This window comes from Megachile rotundata, chromosome 10, assembly GCF_050947335.1.
Source record: "Megachile rotundata isolate GNS110a chromosome 10, iyMegRotu1, whole genome shotgun sequence".
Taxonomy (NCBI): Eukaryota; Metazoa; Arthropoda; class Insecta; order Hymenoptera; family Megachilidae; genus Megachile; species Megachile rotundata.
The window spans coordinates 5,203,211-5,220,331 of NC_134992.1; positions in this window are offsets into that span (position 1 = coordinate 5,203,211).

Below are 17,121 nucleotides of genomic sequence, written 5' to 3' on the forward strand. Positions count from 1 at the left end.
ATTCGTTCGCAGGACATTCCAGGTGTCCAGGAGTCGCGATCGGAAGCATCGGAAGCTCGAAATCCAGGAATATTTTGCAGGAAGAGGTGACGAGCAACAGGCGCCTCGGTCGCAGGGCACGTGCACTCGGGCTGCCTCAGAATGTTCGGTATTTGATCGGTATCGATGAGGACCAATACGTGCGTGTTCGTGTACACAACACACGCGGGGGAACGTGGCGTGGCCCGGTCATCAGTGTAGTTGTGTGTATGTTTGGTGAGATGTGCCGGCTTGTATACGGGTAACAGGGTCACTGTGCCAGCGGGACACACGTTAAGGGGGTTGTGCACCCCCTCGACACGATCATACGGATACGTAATGGTAAACGACCGATCGTATCGTCAAGTTCGATCGATCGATCCCGGCTGCTAGTTCGCCGTAGCCAGGCTTTAGTATCTATAAACGTGCCGGTAGGATTTACTGTCGCTTCAGGCGTACCAATTATTAACGAGGAATGCGTAAGTCGGATTGTTAACGTTCAATTGCCGGGTAAACACGTGGACGTTGCATGAGAAACGTGATGATGATACATGAACATACCTTTCCTCTTTTTCGTTTAACGTTCTTTCTTCCTCTGGATGTATCGGTGATATCATTGAACGTTGATGCGTTAAATGTCTGTTTTAACTTATCTGATATCTGATATTTATGTTGCAAAATTTTTTGTACTCTTATCTCGATTTTTTCTATATGATATTGGTATTACGAATAAAATTGTAATGATATATTGTTTGTTTTTGGTTCATTGGACACTCTATACTAATTTGTTTTTTATATTGAAGGTTCTTTCTCTACATTAAAATTTTACAGATGTAACGGTGATAGCATTGAACGTTGATGCGTTAAATGCTTGTTTCAATTAGATATGTGATATATTTATGTTGTACACCTTTTTTGTACTATTATCTCCATTTTCTGTGTATAATGTTGGTATTACAAATAAAATTATAATGATATACTTTTTGTTTTCTATTCATCGAACATTCTTCACTGATTTACTTTTTGTATGAAACTGTAATGAATGTATAGGTGTTAAATATTATGGTACAATAATAATGACATACCTTTTTGTTTTCTGTTCATTGAACATTCTTCACTGATTTACATTTTGTATGAAACTATAATGAATGTATAGGTGTTAAATATTATGGTACAATAAATGTTTTTTTTTTCATTTATTATGTAATGTTGACAAATATTTTTTTAGCCTGCTCTTGATCTTTTATAAATAACACAGATGTAAATAGCATAGATAACGAATCTTTCTCTTTGTAACGTGCAGCTTTTCTCTATTATTATTGTTTATTCCATAAAATTTTAGTAAATACACAAGCAATAATACTAAATACTATGATGTATTAAACATTTGTTTTTATTTAAATAATTAATATTTAATATTGTGCAAGGTTTCAAAATTTTCTGTATTTTGTATTCTACTACGAATAATATTGATATTATAAATAAAATAACCATATCCATTTTTTGACTGTTTGAAGACTGTTGTTTCATTTGCAAACATGTAGTATAAATATGCTGTTTATAGAAGATTTAAATAAAGCTAAAACTTTATGATGTTACAGAGTACGTATTAACTATTGTTGACGGAATAAAATTGAATTTATACTGTCAGCGAAAAAGTAGTTTGAATATTTCATATGTTTCTTGTGAATCGAAATATTCAAATTATGTTCGAATATTTTTAATGTTTCTTACTGATGAAACAATGTAGCATGTTAAATATGACAAAAATACATTTTTCAGCTTCGTAAATAACATTTTTATATTTTTTTGCAGAGAATGTCCAAAACGTTTCTTCTGTTCTTTTTAGTAAATCGTTTAAGGAGAAATAAATCTCACTTAACATAATTGCAAAATAGCGAGAAATTTTATAAACAAAATATTAAATACTTATGATAGAATTTGTAGAGATAAATAACTTACAAAACAAAGTATGTGCATCAATATTTTGGACAATATGTGTAGAATAATGCAATTTTATCTTAAATACAATGTCACGAAATATTCCAACCATTTTGTGTAGTCTTGAAGATCATTTTGATATATAGTTCATTTTTTGTTTAATATTCGTTTACATGTAATGTGAAAAATTGTTAGGGTTGTGTGTAAAAAAGTTACAGGTTAAAAACTTCCGTTCCAAGAAAAAAATATTGCAAGCATAAAAGGTCTATGTGGAATCTATTTCCTGCATATATTTAGTATTTACAAGGAAGATGCTGGTTTCTAATTGTAAGCATTCTGTACGTAACATTAATTTGCACGCATTAATTATGTAATAACTATGTAATGTTTATACATTATTTATATATAACACTCCTAATATTATTTCATTTTTACGAAATTCTTCAATTTTGCTATTCTGTTGATTGTCGTTATTGAAAAATTGAAACCTTATTACAATGACAATGTTCTACAAAACTAACTAAAAGCAATGACCATCTTACACATATTATGCGAAGCTTCAAACCCAATTTTTGCAAAGGGAAACCGCTTTCAGAATCACGTCATTTCAGGGACCTACACTAATTGTAAGACACCCTGTATAAAAGATACAATAAAAATAATTTTTAAATATAAAACCCTTTTTCATGATTTTAAACCGATATATTAAGCAAATGAAGGGTGCAGAAAACGTCAAAATTAGTAACAGTTAAAATTGACAAATAAATCTAAAAATTCGAGTAAACTATTTAAGAAAATGTTGTTAATTAGCAATGAATAAATGCTTAACACAAAATTTTGAATTTTCCAATATCGTATTGAAATTCAATACACTATTCATTTTCAAGGTGTTGGATTATCATATTATTAAATATTAATAGTATCAGAACTTATACAAAACTATCATTCTGTATAATTATTATTAAATATCAAACCAGATAATGAGCAAAATAATCGAACAGTTTAACTCAATTAAATTCATCTTAAACATTCTAACATTTATGATAACAGAAATAAACAACTCTAGCGAAGAGAAAGCGAGATTTTCACGAAGTTTTATTTCTGAATTATACGCAGTTGTGTCATTGTCGGGCAGGTTGAAATGATCCAGAAGTTTTAGGGACTTCAGTCGTTAAAATGCTTACACTTTCCACTCCCTTGTGTTTCATTAATTATGTCTGCTTGAGGCGGCTTTGAAAAGTCTTCTCTCGCGTGACCAAGAGAGGGTGTGGCTGTCATCCGGTTACTCGACGTATATCTAATATTAAGACGTCACGCTTCCACCAGTTATGTAAAACCTGCTATTTCGTTTACTTTATATGGCTAATCTGTTTGATTAGTTTGTCTCATCTGCCATTGAACTATTTTTTGACCAGCTTCTAATTTCATTCGAACGATGAATCGCTAAAAGCTAAAAACAACTATCATTCTAATTAACAGAATAAACGATCTGTTATTCTTGCAATATCATAATTGCTCGTTAGCGTGACTTCAATATGTATACTTTATTAAAATTAAGTGTTACGACTTTGTTACATGTATTTTCGATATACGTTTATTTGCAAAAGGGATGTTTCAGTTCTTTGATACTGACGTTTTCAAACGTTGAGCTTTCTAGATATATCAAATTTTGATGTTTGTTTGAACTTGTTTTGTACTATTTGTTTGGAAATTGTATAAATTGTAGATAATCGTGAGTGAAGCAATGTTAAAGAGTTTAGAGGAATAGTAAAAATTTTGGGTAAAGAGAGAGCATCCTTAAAATTAAATAAAAATTGAAAATAGTCAAATACTTAAAAAGTTAAAATTATTAAATTATTTAAAATTTTTAATTATTTTAGAGATAATGAAAAAAGTGGAGATGACGAAAATATTGCGGGCATTTTTCCTCTCCTTAGATTTTCATCGCCAAAAAAGATTGCATTATAATTCTGGTTTCTTTCTTGGAAATTATTATAACATATGACTTGTTCTGAATTTCCAGAATTTTTAACTCGGAACGCATTATTTGTTATGAAATATTCGATACAAATTCCTGAATATAACTGAATATTATGAAAATTCACGAATTTATAATAGAATGCACCTTATAGAACAGAATTTACATTAAATACACCTCAATATTAATTAATTGATACATATACACATGTATGTATGAAGAAAATAATTTCAACATTAATATTTTGATAATTATTATTACGTTTTTGTGATTGTGATGTTTTAATTATGACGTAATTATTCTTTTTCTTATTTCTAACTACTCGAGACATAATTATCCTTTGATAATTAATACTCTATAATGTGTTATTAGTATATTAGTAATCTATGTATAAATAATATTAGTATACACTGATATTAATGTTTAATGATATACAATGTGTAATATTAACTACAGTATACAATTAATAATAGCTTTATGATATATCTACTTATTTTTGTTCGTATATTATGTTATAATTCATTGAAATATTTTAATTTTACCGAAAATATTTAATATGCTTCATTACATTTATTTATTCTTCCCGAAGAAAAATTCATTACTTAGTATGGACCTCCTAAAAAACCCCCATATTATTTAACTCATATGAATTTAAAAATTTGTTCAAACGAAGTAAACATCACCCATGTAATATCCGTCTGAAGCATTTCACGTTCATTGTTTCCGTAACATTGCCCAGGAAACTCTTCGAATAATCGAGAGCATGACGAAAGAGTAGCTCGATTTCACCCAGGAAATCAACAGTTCGTCTTGGAGAAACGTGCAGGGGGTTAGAGTAGGGTGACGGGGAGTTGAAAATCAAGTTGAACCGGGTTGGGTAGAGTCGCATGAAAGGCGGACGAGCAAACGGGACTCAGAGGGAAGACAATTCACGAGCTTAGCCGCGTAATAAGAGACCAGTGTTTTTGGCTCGGCATGGGACGATGTTGTCCGGCCGCTGGATCACCGTGCACGGGGGTTGAACGTAGGTGGAAAGGTGGGATGAGGATGTCCAGTGACGATGGGTCGCCATGGTAACAGACTGCACCACCTCGCCGCCCCGTGCATCCCCCACGGCTGCAGTTTGAGTTTGCGAGCGGAACTGCATCCTGCAGGTTAGGGGGTGGGGTGACGTCGGAGGGACCCTGAATTTCGGTGGATAAGTGCGGTGCTAGCCGGTGGATGGAGGGGTGAACGGGACGAGGGAACGGACAGTCACCCCCACGAATCTATGTCTAATGATTATCGTGTATCCTCAACCCGTCGAGACCCCATGAAAATTCAGGCTTCTCTACGTTCATTAAAAATGTCAGTGTTCAACGGGAGTAAGGATCGACCAAGAGGCAGCCAAGCGCGCTGCCAGCTTGAATCGGATTTCTGAAAAGTATTAGGCTGCTACATATTAAATGGCGGATTTTCAAATGTTGAAAGTTTCACGGGAAAATGTTATCCGTAATATTGATCCTTAACCTTCCATTATACTCGTTGTTGAAGGCACTAAACGTAATACAGTGGAGAATTATTTTTTTCTCCTTTGGAGGTTAACTTTTAGAAATATTTTGCTATATCTTAACTGTCTCTTATACTTTACACAAATTTCTTGTTCTTTCTTTCATTTTCACTCTCTTAGAATATTTGAACATTCTTTCTATTTGAAACTTAACTTTTTCATAATTTGCCGTAACTTCATTATTGAAACATAATTCATTTTTAAACATAAAAGGCTTTTTAAACTTCAAAGCTTTATATAAATTGCTTTCCTTCCTTTTAGATTCCAAATCTGTACATTTGAAGGATATTTAAATATCTTCTTTTTCATTTAAAGGTGACTTATCGATAATTTGCTGTATCTTCGTCTTTCAACTGTGTTTCTTACATTTTATATGAATTCCTTGCTTTTTTTCTTGTTATAGATTTTTAATCTGTTAGAATATTTGAACATGATGATTTCGTTTGAAGAATATGTTTAGTAAAAACATTTGCAAATTATGATTATTTGAAAAAGAATGTTTAAATGTGGCGATTTTAGGAATTCGGAAATTAACTAGTTTAGAAATTCACGCTTTCGGATATTAAAGAACTTAGAAATTTGGGTTTTTAGAAATATTGCAGAAAATTTTAATATTTGGATATTTAAATATTTAATTGGGAATTAAATTGGGAATAAAAATTGGGAATTTGACAGTCTGAACACTTAAGAATTTTTAAAAATTTGGGATCGTAAATTTGTAAATTGGGGAATTTTGGAATCCGGAAATTTTTCAAATTGGGATATTTAAAAATTTGAAAATACAGAGATTTAAGAACTTAAGGATTTTTAAATTTGAGAATGTTAGGACTGAGCCAATTCGTAAAATTGGCAAATTGGAAATGAATTAATTATGAAAATTAAATATTTGAAAATTGTTGAATTTAAAGAGTTGTGGATTTTAGAAATTCGGGGAGATATAAAAATTTAAAGCTTTGGATGTTTGAAACTTTAAGAATTTGGAAATTTAGACGTTTCTGGACCTTAGAAATCTGGAATATTACAGTTTTTTAAATTTGACAATTTGTTAATTTGGTAATTTGAAAATTTGCGGGTTTACTTTTTTGGAAAACTGGAAATTTGGAACTGTATAAATTGGAGAATTTGAGAATTTTAAAAACTTGGAAATTAGGAAATTAGGAAATTAGGAAATTAGGAAATTAGGAAATTAGGAAATTAGGAAATTAGGAAATTAGGAACTTAGGTAATTAGGAATAATTTGCAAGTTTCAGAAACTTGAAAATGTAAAATCTTAGAAGTTCGCAAATTTACAAATTTCTTAATTTTATCATCTTTAAATTAGTGATTTAGTAACTCTTCCTTAAATACATAAAAAATTCAAGTTGAAAAATTTTCGAATTGACTACTACCAATTGATCACTATTGACCAGTCCTAACTAATTTAAACAATACTTTACAGGTTTCCCTTATTTATCTTCCAACCCGTTTACATTCTTCAAATTCATTTCATCCATGCATCAAACTAGCAAACCACAACTTAATATTCCTCTCAAAATATCACTCGAAGTCGTGTTGTTTTAAACTTCCCAACTACATATTTTAGCTATTAAGATTGAACGAACTCTGAAACTTTTAGGGCACTAATGTAGGTAGGTGTCTACTCAGGTCCATTAGTCCTAAAATGTAGCGACCGTCGAAGGTAACGGCACGAAGAAAACTAGACCAATGGTAATTTAGCCGAGCGATGGGACGATAGACATGTAACGACTTTTACTCGATGGCAAAAGCAGCTTGATAATGGTCGTTCCAGAGCGAATCTCCTTGAACCAGGCCAACCATGGCAGTTTCGCGCGAAACACGGCATTAGGGCTCGGCTCTGATGGACGTGCACGCGACTTTCAAAGTTTTTCGCGGGAAGGGGTTGTCCTGTACGGAAGCCACGTTACATTATTTATCTTATTTATCGGAGTTTGCGCCATTTTCTGATCAGATTCAACGATAGCGGTCACGTACGACCGGTGGCGGCGGAGAGGCATACAGAAGGTGGCGTGCCAGAAAATTATTATATGCCTTACTTTGCCGTCTGTCCGCCGAGTGAATATTTTATTAATTCCGTAAAGTGTTCGTCGTTGCCTCCATCGATCCATGTGTGTTCGACCGCGTGCTTGGTCATTGCTGGAAATTTCGTTCAATTCCGACGAATTTTAACATTTTTATGTCCATGTGTCGACGGACTGAAATTGTTCCGTGAATTGTCTTGGTAAAGAGCGGAATGTGAAAAATCTCATGATTTTTTAAATGGCGGAATCAACCGAAGTAAAAGTATTTATGTCGTATTTAACGAAATATGATAAAATTTCAGCGGGTAAGATTTGTACAACGAATTCAGTAATGAGCTGGGATTGAGCGAGGGCGGATGGAATTAAAGATATTTTTTAATTTTTAAGCCTGTTTGATGCATGTATTTCATGTTTCTGTTTAATAATTTTTTAATAATGGTACTTCGATGTATATTTATGGAGTTTCGTTGTGAACTTGCTGCCAAATGTCGCGGAATGGAGAAAACGGTGAATTCGTACATGTAAGTTGAGGAAAGTAATATAAAATTGTAATAAAATTTATATTGGAGAAATAAGATGCATTTCAAATGAAATATTTAGTTATTTTATAATTTATACGATTATAATATGTCTATGGTAGAAGTCTGAAAAACTCGTATTGAAAATGTAATATCATTTCTTTAGTTTTTTCACAAATATTCTTTCTTTATCTCTCATTTTCATATCGGCGGTTAAATAATTGTATGAATATCAAATATGATTTCATGAATGCGAGCACATAATTTTTGACCAATAAATGTCTCACATAAATTTGAAACGAAATAAATTTATATAGCATGGAGTTTTATATCAAACCTTTGCCCATTCAAGAATTTCCTAATTTCCAGATTTTTGAATTTTAAAACTTGATGTTTGTGTATTTCTGAATTACTACATTTCTAAATTTGAAGGCTATTTCTATATTTCTGAATTATTAAATTATTGTGATTTCAAATTTTTAACTTAAAAATCCGAATTTTATACATTTTGGAATTATTAAATTATTGTATCATTAAAAATTTAATACTTTTACAGTTCTAAATTTCTAAATTTTTGAATTTGAAAATTTGATATTTCTTCATATACAATTAATTCAATTAAAACTTTGCTAATAACACGAAATTTGTTAAAATTGCTAAATATTTAAGTTTACTACTTATTTACATTAATATGTAACACCTCAAACAGACTAAAATCTACTGTACTATGATTATATAGTATCATAAACTTCTTATATGTTGCTAACCTAAAAATTATTCACTGTTCAAGTTAAATACTTAGCATCACTGTTAATTTGTAAAATACAATTACTGTTTATTTTCATATTTACATAAAATTGCATATATGGACAAAGACACTATTATCTCTTTAAACATCTATAAATTTTTATATCTTCTATATTTGTATTCAGATCTATTATTTACCACTTTAATGATACAATAACATGTCAAAATTATTGGAGAAATGTTGGCTGTATTAAAAGTTACACTCCTATAAAAATAATTCAATTATAATAAACATATACCTACATACATATAAATCATTATACTATCCATTACATAACGGTATAAAAACTAATTTTTACAAAGATCACTCCTATTCTTCCAAATTATGAAGCAGTCTCCATATCCGACCACCAAATAAATACATTAACAAGATTTGAAACCAAAAGTAGTAGTCTCGAAATCGAGATCCTTTCGGTGTCCTTACGTCCAAGTGTTTAAGCTGCAAACTATGAATTTATGCAAATCGAGATAAGACTGGCAAATCTCCATGACCTCGACGGACCCTCACGATACTGGCTTACAGTTCGGACTTGTTCCGTGATCTAAACGTGGCAGTTAAACGGTCCAGAGAAACCTTCGACTTAACCGAGTGTTAAGTTCGATTCGAGTTTCTCTGAAGATCGAGTTCCCGTAATCCGTGGGCTCCTAGGAAATCGCGATAGGCAAGTTATTCAGTGGTCACGCGACAGCTAGGAAGGAATTTCGGGATGAATTTCGATCAAAATCTTGGAATATAGATAGAGGGATGACGAGCGAACTGCGAACGCGGAAGGCACGAGATTCCGCTGGCCATTGCAGGAATCTCTTACGAGTCGAATCAACACGTGTCCTGCTGTATCGTGGAATTTTATGGCAAGGACAAATAAGGAATAAAACTTTCGGAATTTACTGTGACTTTTATTAAATTTTTAATTAATTCAGTCTCCAAGTATTTTCTAAGCTTTAACGTTCTTCTGTAATGATGTAGTCTTCTTTATTGATACAATGATATATTCAGGAGGATGTGACTTTTATAGAGTCTGTGCCCTGTGAACGATGTAATTGTGGTCACTTGTTATACAGCCTCAACATTTTAGAAATGCAGTAATTTTCTTTACTACTACTACAATTAATCTGATGGTAAACTGGTACAAAGATGGAGTTACGAAGATTTAAAGATGTTGGGATATGAGCTACTTATAATAAAAATAGGGTAACTTTGACAAAGTATTATAGAAAAACTAGATTTGCTATATTTTTAATAGTAGTATTTATTCTTTTAAAGTATTTAGGTATTTGGAAATCTAGAAATCTGAGTCTAATGAAAGCTACAGATCTGGGAATTTAAAAATCTGTGTAAATTAATAGTCAACAATACTATTGCATTCAAATAATTTGCAATACTCAAAAAATTATAATAAAGACATTAAACTCGTTGAATGTCATGACACTTGAATTTTCATAGAAATCATCCACGTAACAATTCTTCTCCTTGCCTAATTAAAAATACTCCTGTTAAATATTCGAAATGATAAACAACAGAAATAATAAAATATAGCAAAGATAATAGAAAATATTTGTCTATTACCTGAATCAACTTGTCAAATGAAATTGAACGCTTAACATCGATATCCAAAACAATCAGCGTGTTAATTGTTGCGATCTGTAGGAAATGGTCGTTCAACATCGAACCCGGTCTCAGAGAAATAATGCAGGAAATCAATTCTACGATGAGATAGCCGGTAAACGAAACACGTGGAACAGTGTGGGTGCACATAAACGCACATGCTATCCGGGACCTGGCTTGGCAAGCGATAAGATCGGTCGCGTGAGCCAACTCAGGGGTAGTTTGCCCTAAATGGCTAGTCCTATTTCCCTCTTCTCTAAGTAGCTCGGTATTTGTATCGTCGACCGTGTAGTCGATTTCGCCATGCTATCGCTCTCGTGAACACACCCTTGCCACCTATCATCGAGGCCTACGTTCACTCCCTAAACTCCTTTCTTCTTCGTTTATAGCAGATTTCGATACGATACGGCAAATCACTGATGTTTCACTTGGATCTTTTTACGAAAATTGTTCATTCTCTTCTATTATTAAAGTTAAGATTGTAAGAGAGCTAAATGGTTTTTTAATGAGACTTTTATCACGATATACATATAATATTTGTTAATGTTTTGACAATATTACTGACTGAAGTCTGCGTTGATTTTTAAGGTAGGGAAGTAATGCGTATATTGATATGTTTTATCGTTTGATTCTTCGAATAAAATTTTAAGCAAAATTTTGTTACGAGAAAATGTATCTAATTAAGTTTCCAAATTTCATTTTTGAATGCCTTTAAATTTTGAAATTTTCAGATTCCCAAATTTGTAAATGTCCAGATTCCCAGATTTCCAAATTCTCAATTTCGAATTCATCAATTCTTAAAATATCACGTTTCTGAATTTTAAAATATCTAAATATCCATATCTTCAATAAGAAAATACATTCTCTTAACCCCTTCCCGTGCCATTTAACAGATGCGTCAGTCAAGACTAACTATTCAGAGCTATAACGTTAAAACGAACAAAAAAATTAAAATGTAACTATTTTATATTCAGGGATCCTTGATAATGTAACTTATAGCTGGACCTAAATTTCTAGTTGAAGACTATTCAAAATTTGAGTAAGGTTTGTCACATTTGAGCTGTAAGCGCGTCACGAGTGAGACTCGTCAAAGTTCGGGAAGAGGTTAAATCTTCAAATATCCAAATATCCTTTCCAACTACTTAAATGCCTAAATTTCAACCTTTCCATCTTCCTAATCTCTTAAACCTTGATCTTCCAAATTCCAAAATTCCCAAATGCCCAAATTCCCCAATTCTTTCATGATCCGTCGAAATCCGGTCGCGAGTCGGCGCAAACAGGGCGAAGCCTCGATTATCCCCGAATTTGCCGCGAGCCTGTCGTCGAGTTAAGGAACAATTTCGCGAAAAAAAACATCGCGCGCCAGTTTCATCAGCGCGTTCCATACACACTCGTCGAATCGCCGAAAATTCCGCGTGTTCTTGGTCGTCGCTTCGTCCTTTCCCTCTGCCCACCCTGAGAGCGCTTTCGTGCCACGGGAATCCGTCGAACGAGTACCTGGATGGAAATCCTGACGTCCTGACGTGGCACTGCACCGGAGAGGTGGTCCGTGAATCGGAGCTGTCCCCGGAGCTAATCTCAGCACATTACTGTGTGCCTTCCGGCTTACCTCCGATAATGTTTTCATATTGTAGCCCCGAATGTTTACGGCGTGCCAGCCGCATTATCCCGTGCTCCTTCTTCTGTGTTTGGCTGTCGCTCGTTCGCTGGTTCTTCAGGGTGGCGGACTTAAGTCCTTTCGAACATTTCGGCCGACCCACGCTCGTTCTTGGCACATCCGGTAAACGCGAGCAACGGTATTGTGCCAAAAACCTGTCTCTTGGCATCCGACTTCTCGCTCGAAGGTCGAACACCGAGAACGAGCTTAAAAGCTCGTGGAGGACTCGGCTTGCCTCCCGGAAGAGAACTTGAAAGGAACCACCAAAAGGGACACTCCACTCCGCTCGAGTACTTTCCTCCGCTCAATGTTTTGTCTCCGACTACGTTGCCTTCGTTCCCTCGTTTATCAACCCGCTACGTTTGTCCTTTGCTGCCACCATTTTAGCTTCAAGCCCGACAATTTTCGCGCCGATTCGCTCGCCTCCAGACACAGGACTTCCCGCGAGGACTTTTTGACGAGATAGACACAGTTTGCTTTGTTTGGTGTTTGATTGATCTTGAACTTTAACACTAATATTACAAAAACGGTCAAAGAACCGCTTCACAAGTTTGGAACTTATGTTACGCACTTTGTTAAGATACTTTTCTTGATATCTGCGTTGATTTTCATCAAGGTAAGGAATTAATGAATGTACCATTTTATGTGTAGTCGCTTGTTTGTTCATTTCTCAATTTCATTTTTGATTAGAAATGAAGTGCACATATGCCGGTAGGTTTAGTGTCAATGTTGAGTTACCTCGTTTTGGAAAGTTATTCCTTTTTATTTGGTCTTATTAGGTTGATCAGTCTCTTTTTAACCTTCTTCTTCTTAGTTATAGGTTGCATTATGTGATCATTTATATTTTTATATTACATTTGTATTTACTATTGTGTGATCACCTTAAGATTCAAATGAATTAAAATTTATTAAAAATTTATTTTTGTTATATATTTATATGTGATATTCATATGGTTTATTATATTGTATTCATACACTTACTCTAATTAATTCCATCATATCATTGGCATTAAAGAAATAAAGAATTTCTGTATTTATATTCTATAATACAATATAATATAAATTCCTACAATTATCATATACTTATGCATAATCCAATAATTTCTATATCATCTATCATCCACTATTTCTATCATATATATTGTAATCGAAAATATAATCTGTACGAATACAAATTAAGTCTAATCAAAAAGTGCTTAGAACTAATAAAATGTTGAATCTTTTTGGAATTGATGATTTTATACGATCATGTACACGTCCTAAGACAGAAGGTGTATCATAAAATATGAGAGTACAACATATGGCAATTAAGCTCGAGCACGATAAGGTACATCTAGCAAATATTTACATAGTGATGCCTTTGCCTTCGATCGGCTAGATATAATTTTTTTTTCACTTTATCAATTTCACACGGATGAGATTCAGGAGAATAAAATTCCCGGTATCAGGGACAAAGAACTTTTCCATTGGAAGTTATAGTTCAGTTATATACCTTCCAAGAAATTCATATCAAAATTCACTAAAAATTTTTGGTATGTATCCTTCGTATCGAAAAGAACTTCAACTCGTAATTTTACGATGGTCAAAGAACAGAGAGGACACGGTCCAAAAGAGTTGAGAAGCTTAATTTTAAGCTGAAACTAATGAGATTGAAAAACGGCAGAAATGTCGTCTAACGAACTCAAGAAGCTTTCCATCTTTGAAGTAGAGTACGTCTACTTTTCGAAATTAGAAAGACTCTTAACGGATAATAGAGAAACTTGTCAGTCGGCGGACAGAAATTATGAAACTTTCGCGATTTAATTGAGACTTCCCTCGCAAAAATGAATTCGCCTTTTTCGTTAAGTTCGAGACTTGGAATAAAGTTTTCGACACTATTAATAACATTGATGAAGAGAATGTTTATTAATATTCTATGAATAATAACTATGGAAATATTAAACAATCATCATAATTTATTAAGGTTATTATTAATTCAGTATATGAATTATCGCATGAGATTTAAAATGAAAAATATTCAGAAATATTAACGTTATTATATCATTGAAATATGTGACCCATTTTGTGTTCTAAAAACGATTCGAATAATTAGTATTTGAATATTTTACGTTCTACTTTTCTCTAATAATAATTAGTACATGTAAGATTAAAATGGTGCAAGGATATATCATTGCAGTACTAATTTGTTGCATATTTTGTTCTCAGAATTGTATAAAGCTCTGGGAACCGTTTCAGAATTCTCAAAAACTCTCATTACTGCAGATTTGAGCAAAATGCGATATTACAAAGCATTTAATTATGTTCACTTGGAACGCAGTAATTAACTGACGTATAATATCTTTCTATGAAATCGAGTGACTATCGAACATACATACATTTCAAACATTTCACATATGTCACATATGTTACATACTTCGCACATTTCAATGTGTCATACATTTCACAAAGGGTATAACCGGATAAGGTAGTCAAATGTGCCCTTGATTCGAATTAGAAACTCAATTCGTCAGTCGGTAGCATATCCAAAAAAAAACATCTCACACCAAGTTTCAACCCCCTATCTCATCCGCGGGGGTAGTAAAAGGGAAAAAACGAAATTCCGGTTTTTGGCCCTTTTTGCCTATTTAATTTCGTACAAAAATTCTGAAAAAATTCTAAAACATTGAGGTCCAGATACCGCATATTATAGAATTTTTTTCAGATTTTTGATCGCAAATTGTAGTCGTGAAAAATCAAAAACCGGAATTTCGTTTTTTCCCTTTTACTACCCCCACGGATGAGATAGGGGGTTGAAACTTGGTGTGAGCTGTTTTTTTTGGATATGCTATCGACTGACGAGTTGGGTTTCTAATTCGACTCAAGGGCACATTTGACTACCTTATCCGGCTATACCTTTTACACATTTCACACATTTCACACATTTCATACATTTCATACATTTTATACATTTTACACATTTCACACGTGTCACACACTTCTTACACTGCACATATTTCACATGTGTCATATATTTCTTACATTGCATACATTTCACACATCTCACATATGTCGCACAGCTCATACGTTTCATACATATCACACATTTCAATAAAAATAGCTTAACTTTTGTAATTTAAAATAAGTAATTTATAAACCGATTAATTGACCAATTTGATAGCTATAATATTATTATACCATTTTAAATCGAAATTAATATCGATTTTTACATATATAAAATGATATAAATAAAATTAAAAAATACCATAAAATATAACGTAAAATAACATACAGTAACGTACAAAGTAAGATACAAAAATTGCGCGAAAGCAGTCATGAAATTGTTAATAATTTAAAAAAGATTTGTAATACAATTTCGTTCCAAAGATCGTTAGTGTTGTAATCAGGCTTCCCGATCACAGGATGAGAAAAAAACAGCTGCAAAGCACTTACAACGACCGATTAACCTATTGATTAGGAATCTCGAGACGTGGAAAGACATCGTTTACGAGGGATTTCGATTGAGCCACATATGGTCGGTCTGGGTTCGAGTTTATCGAAAGATAAGTTGAGGTGATTAAGCAAGACCCTTTCTCCTGTGCGCACCTGTCCTTCGTTCGCTAGTTTTATTTAATCTAGATCAGACTCTTGTATATTTATCGAAACGAAACTTGTGTTTTCGACAAAACAGAATTGCGTGTATATAATATTGGTTAAAATGAGAGAGGATGATTCATAAGAAAGAATAGGGGTGAGTGATAAAATAATACGTTTTTAAGAAATCATTGTGTGGCGGTTAAGCCATAAATAGTTTAGAAAGTTTCGGAAGTTCTTGAAGATCCAAGCTTGTTTGGACATTTTGCGCCCTTGTTTTGCCTCTTAGGGCCATGTGTATTTTCATTGTGCGAAGAGCGGTTAGAAAATCTAGCAGAATAATTCTGACCTCCCTAGCTAACGCATCGCGCTTATTAAACCATAGTTCTTGTTCACATTTTTGTACGGACATTTCATTGTTATTTGTTATTGTTGTTATTGTTTTATTAAATATATATTGTTGTCTGTTACTTTGTGTCACATTTACATCACGTTATCCTAAAATTGTTAATAATAAAAGCAGTATATTTCATTTAGATTTACGAACTTCAGTAACCGTATTAATTATGCTATTTTAACGGTGTAAAGTGATATTTCAGAAATACTGAAACGTAATAGCATTTGCTAATTATTTGTGCGTGATTATTATAATATAATGGAACAATTATAGTATAATTAGAGCAACGAGTTTGTATTCATCTTTATTCCAAACAAATAGATGAATGTAATGTGATTCATTGTCTATTTTCAAAATTTCGTTGAAATTAATGAATGCAGAAATTTTCAAATTTCAAAACTTTCAAATGTAGATGTTGTGAAAAATGTGTATTCGGAAATGGAGAAATTGGGGGATTTGAAAATGAAAGGAATTGGGTACATTTAGGATTTCAGGAATTTAAGAATTTGGGATTAGGGAATTTGGAAATTTGGGATTAGGGAATTTAGCAACTGAGAAATTTAGGATTAGGGAATTTGAGAATTGAGAAATTGGAAAATTTGGGAATTTGGAAAATTGGGAATTTGGGAATTTGGGAATTAGGAAATTTGGGAATTTGGGAATTTGGGAATTGGGAAATTTGGGAAATAGGGAAATGGAGAAATTAGGAAATTGGGAAATTTCGAATTTGGAATATTAAGAAATTAGTAAATCTGCAAATTTGTAAATTTGTAAATTGAGAATTAGAGCATTGAGAAATTGTGAAATTTGAGAATTTGCAAAATAGAAAATTTACAAACTGAAAAATAAAATAATTGTGAAATCCTTATGTTGCAAAATTAAAAACCACATGACTTCACAACGAATTAACAAAATTTCATTCCCCCTGAACGGCTTTACCACTACCACGGACACGGATATTGCAGCAAACAATATTTGAGCCTCTCAAGCGCAATAATCTCGTACGACCTGATAACAATTATCATGAACTTAATAATCATG